This window comes from Choristoneura fumiferana, chromosome 2 (assembly GCF_025370935.1).
Source record: "Choristoneura fumiferana chromosome 2, NRCan_CFum_1, whole genome shotgun sequence".
Lineage (NCBI taxonomy): Eukaryota > Metazoa > Arthropoda > Insecta > Lepidoptera > Tortricidae > Choristoneura > Choristoneura fumiferana.
In genome coordinates, this window is record NC_133473.1 from 2032134 (window position 1) to 2038127 (window position 5994).

The window sequence follows — 5994 nt, forward strand, 5'->3', positions numbered from 1 at the left end:
TAAATTCGATCGGTTACATTTTGTTTTATTGTGTTTTCCATGTATGATGAAAATACAATACCATACAATGACTCTTTATTGAACGTCAGCACATAGTAAGCAGTACATAAAAAACAGGTATAAAGAGATTTTCCAAGGTAAGCAATAGGCGGTCTTATCACTAACCCTGATTGTCTTAAAGAAACCTTCACAAAGTAACACAATTTAATAAACTATTCTAACTAGTTAAGTTAAAGTCAGTAAGAATAAATCACTAGCTCTTAAAAAAAAAAAAATAAAAAAAAATCATTTATTCAATTTCTTGAGGGTACATTATAACATTACCGCTGGTGCCTCTTTTTAAAAAAATACCTGTGCTAAGAGACACCTTTAGTTACTCTGTAAACAGGTATCTACTTTGTTTAGTGGAAAATTTTATGCAAAAATTACATGCAGAAGAAAAAAAAAACATGTGGAATTAATTAAAAATACATTTAAATCACTATTTGAGAAGAATTCTGTTAAACATGCAAAGGTTAACTGGACGAGATCCCTTTAAGGGATAAGTCCGCCATTGTACATCTTATTTTCCTTGATTACTGTTATTATTCATGTTTTTACTTTTTATGTACAAACTCTTGTACCTTAGGCTCCCGCATATTGGCACGCGTAAACCGGATTAGCGGAGTTAGGGCAGTATGTGCCGCTCCTTGGCGGGATTCGATTAGCTAACTCGCGGCCTGATGAGCAGCCGCGGAGACTGGCGACGTGTCAAGTCTTGAGCAATGCCGTCTCCGTCTATTCGAACAAAACAAATAGAGACGGCATCAGATTTAACCGTCAGTTAACACTAATCAATGGACGGTGAAACAGCCCCTAAGTTTAGACGGGCGACCCTACACGGTATACCTAATGTATACAAGTGGTAGGACCTTGTGCAAGGTCCACCGGGATTGCTACATCTTGCTCGCTAATCCTGCCGTGAAGCAGCAGTGCTTGCACTGTTGTGTTTCGGCGTGGAGAGTAAGACAGCCGGTGAAATTACTAGCACTTGAGGTATCCCATCTTAGGCCTCTATGTTGGCAACGCATCTGCAATACCCCTGGTGTTGTAGATGTGTATGGGCGGTGGTGATCTCTTACCATCAGGAGACTCACTTGCTCGTTTGCCATCTAGTCGAATAAAAAAAAAACTAAAAGACCAATAACGATTATAATTTATGTGTGTATACCGCCCGTATTTTAAATTTGCTTATGTGCGTAAATGCGGTGGTAGGGCGCGTCTTTTTAGATAAGATAAGCTCTACACCCAGTGTATACACTAAGTGTCTCTGTATGAGCGCGAGTGACACGTACATTCAGTGTATATGTCAGGGACCAAATGATGAATAATGGCATTATCAGTGCTTTCGCCGGTTTTTTAAGAATAAATGAAGTGCTACTTTTACCTCTAGAGTATTTTTAGCCAACTACAAAGAAGGAGGATATGTGTTTGACACGTATACCTATTCCTATGTCCACTCAACAGCTGAACCGATTTTGACGCGATGAAAATCTTGAAAAGTGAGTTTAAAAAAAACCAATCCTGTCGAGTAGGGTATCAAAATGAAAGCTAATAATTATCCATTCAAAGTCAAAGTCAAAGCAAAATATCTTTATTCAATTTAGGCTATAACAAGCACTTATGAATGTCAAAAAAATCTACCACCGGTCAGAGAAACCTCTGCTGAGAAGAATCCGGCAAGAAACTCAACGACGTATATATTCTAAATATATATGGGTTATATATAATTGATTTAATCTAGCATTTTCACTGAAATATCAAAAAGAGTGAAATAAAACAATAAATTTATAAAATCAAAAAACCCAAAGGCCCTAGAAAATACCTACTGAAAATATGAAAACAAGTCTAGTGGGCTAGAACTATGTTAAGTAGCTAACTTAAAGTTCAACAGTCGGGACCCATTCACATCATGACCAGCTCAAAAATTCTTAGTACATAATGGTCCCGACTGTTGAATTATAAGTTAGCTACACACTCACCAGCTTTGGTTACAGGGTTACGTAAAACGTCTCTAATTTTTCACTCTTCTCCTATTTATGTTTTTACTGTGTTTTTGTTGTCAATAAATGTTGTGAGTTTGAGTTTAATAAAAGTAGTAACCCTATAGCCAAAGCTAAGAATTTTGAGCCTTATGTACTAAAGAATTTTTGAGCTGGTCATGATGTGAATGGGTCCCGACTGTTGAACTTTAGGTTAGCTACTTAACATAGTTCTAGCCCACTAGGCTTGTTTTCATATTTTCAGTAGGTATTTTCTAGGGCTTTTAGGTTATTCAAGTCTAGTGACTTGTTTTCTTCTTTTTAGTATTTTTTAAGGCAGTCGGTTTTTTTTACTTTTTTGTCTTAGACCTAAGGTTTGTAGACGTGCGGTCTATGTAGACGAAATGAAAAGCAAGTGTATTAAAAAGAAAAACTATAGTAAATTTCCGCGGCAAAAAGATATTAAAACAATATGGCTTTTGGATTAAAAATCGTTATCGTTGTAATAAATATTGTTTTAAACCGATATCTTTTGCCGCAGGCCTTTTATGCAAATAGTTTGTGGGGATCAAAGGGATTGATGGAACTGTTAAAAAACCATTTTTGGAATTAACAGCATTTTACATTGAATACTGCGTTTTTTATTTGCTATGTTTCGTAAATATTTTACGTTTTTAAATATGTGAAGGTGCTAAAATACAAATGTGATATTTACAAAACCCAATAGGTGAAATTACATTATAGCAACAAATGATAAAAACTATTTTTTCACTTCTTTTGCTCGTAAAGTTCGTGTTATGCTGGATCTAGGCGACATAAAATGACGTTTCATGCTCTAGTGCATAAAGTAAAATCTTCGTCTAAGACCAAGGCAATCAGGTGTAAACAGCCACATACAAAGAAGTTTCTACCTACATATATTTTTTAATAATTGTTAATGTAATTAATACTAAAAATCAATAAAATCAATCAAAATAGAACAATAAAACAAAAAAAATATATAATTATAATAAAATAATGATGCATGAACAAAAAAAGGTACATAGTAAGTGAACAATTGTTTACACTGAATGCCATCGAAGTGAAAAGCAGAGTGTAAAACTCGAGCATTAAACCCATTTTCCCCTCGACGTGTCTATCCATCCACCCTCGCCGTACCGGCTTGGGTTGGCTACATAAACGCCTCGGGTAAAATGGCTCGTTTTATGCTTTTGTTGTAGAATTTACTTTTGAATAATGATTCTAAAAATACACATTCAAATGGTTGTATTTTTTATGCCGTTTAGGTAATGTGAAACTTAACTTTTAGAGTTCCGGACCTAAATATATATTAAAGACCTTTAACCATTGTTGAATAAACCACTGAAATAAACATAATGTGTTTTTCTTACCGCCACAATGTTAGTAAAAAAACTTCGTTGAGTTTCTTGCCGGATTCTTCTCATCAGAGCTTTTTCCGAACCGGTGTAGAGATTTTTAACCGTTGGAGCCACGACCCGGAAGAAGAGGCGTTGGAAGGCCTCCACTAGGTGGACTGTCGACATCGTGGGAGTTGCGGGCAACCGGTGTAAGTGATGAGTTGTCGTTCGTTGTGGCGTTCTAAGGGGATAGGCCTATTCAACAGTGAACTTCTTCTGGCTGATGATGATGATGATTAATTTTCAGCGAGAAAAAATTATATGTAACCCCTAAAAATTCTCTTCTCAATATTCCACCGCCCCCCCCCCCCCAACCTGAACAGGTAACACATTTCACCGTCTACATAATTACTTTTACAATTTTTACATCCATATGCAAAAATGAAAATTTGAAATTCAATATCGGCCCGGCGCTTCTTGTTTGGGCCTGGCACGGTAAATAATGTCGAATACATTAGTCTGAATATTTTTTTTATGAAACATTTCGGTTTTCGAAGTAAAACAGATGGCGGTTTTGGGCACACGACAAAACGAAAAAACCCGTCAAGTGTGTGTCAAACTTATGCACCGAGGTTCCCTGTACATTTTTTAATTATAGAAGAAAGTTTTTGTTAAAAATTTCATTTTCAATACAAGTTTTTTTTCTGTACTTGTATTGTCACCCAAACTACATTTGCAAACCAAATTTCAAGTCGATGCCATTAACCGTTGAAGAGTTCAGTCCTGTGGAGATGATCCTGGCCGTATAATTATATAAGTAAATAACAAGAGGCGGATAAGCAATTTTTAGTCATTCATTATACAGATACAATTTCTACAATACCCCTGAATATGTAAAAGTGCAACAATCAGACCGGCAATGTCAAGTACGAATCAGAATCGCGCACCGAGGCTTCCGTATATACATTTGTAGCTATCTACAGTATTAGGAGAAAGGCTTTGCACTGGCAGTATGGGATCATTTTAGATAGTTCCTGATAAACGTAAAAAATCATGATCATGATCCTTAGCTGTTTTATTAAAATTTATATAAGCGGTTTTGAGATTTAACTTTAAAATGTCAATGTCGGGAGTTTCTTAACTTTCTATGTTAGTTCCTGGAACATATTTCCGGAGCAATGGAACTGACCTTAGTGGCCATAGAATGAAATAAAGAACATCTAAAGACCTCTGTTTGTTTTTAGTCCACCTTCCAAAGTTGTTCATGGTCCTTTAATGGCCAAACTGAGAACGTAACCCACAGCCGTAGTCTTATTCACCATTAGGACATAACAAAAGACTGTAAATATATTTTCTGAGCGTTCTCAACTTTCAACTTTAATTTTGAACTCACTATCCTGTGTAAGATGCCAAGGGATAAAATACTTAGGCTACCACAGCGATTATAACTAGGTATATTGAACGGAAAATAGTCATGCTAAACCTCAAAGATGCAGTATCAAATATGTAGTAGCGAAATTGAATTCCAGCCGCGAATACTGAGCTGCAACATTACTTGGTTTCTTGTGTTACGGACGTGGCCGCATGGTCGCGATTCGTCTCACGTTGTCGATCGAAACTAACCTTTATCGAATTAATGTAGTAAATCTAGATTTGTATCATTGGTTTTTTTTCGGAGTCTCTTTTTGTATTTTTATTTAACTCCAAATTTCTTTAATTTATTGAATCAGGCGTTACTTTGCGGAGGTCCATATCAATGAACTAAAATAATTTCCTTGCTCACCCGCGACCTTACGATAGCTAAGCTTATGCAAAATATGCGTATTCATGCAGTTCCTCAACGTCCACACTGTAAGAACACACACAAATCACACAAACCCATCATATTTATATTTGCATATTTTTGCATAAGCTTAGCTATCATAAGGTCGCGGGTGAGCAAGAAATTATTTTAGCTCCAAACTTCTTACTTTTACTCGTACGGGTATCCCGTGAAACCATATCGAAAAACTAACCAACCATTTTCGATATGGTTTCTCGGGATACCCGTAAAAGTAACAAATTTGGAGTTGAAATAAATAATACAAAAAGACTCCAAAAAAAAAAACAATCATAATTTCATTGCTTAGTAGCGACATCTCTTGTCTGGGTGAGCGGTTAGTTCCGAAAGAGTGTGACGTCTCTCGACGAAACATAGATGTTGCTAGTGCTGCTGCTTAAGTAGCATAGTAGAAATAAGCAACCTGAGATATGTACGCATAGGAAAAAATCGTATCTAGATTCCTGTCGGCAGTGGTGTAGGGTTATAGCACGCAGCACGGATTGCTGAGGACCTGGGTTCGATTCCCAGTGCTGGCAGACAGCAACAACAACACACATACAACTAACAACTGGTCTAACAACTGGTAGCATGGTGTACGGTTGTGTTACTCTGAAGATGAGCTCTGGTTGAGTTCGAAACGCGTCAGTGTGGTGTGGTGGTGGTGAAGATGGGTTTCTGTGATTTTGTGTGTGTCTTACAGTGTGGAGGTGGAGGACTGCATGAACACGCATATTTTGCATAAGCTTAGCTATCTTAAGCGAGCAAGAATTCTTAGTTTATGGTAAGATTTTTG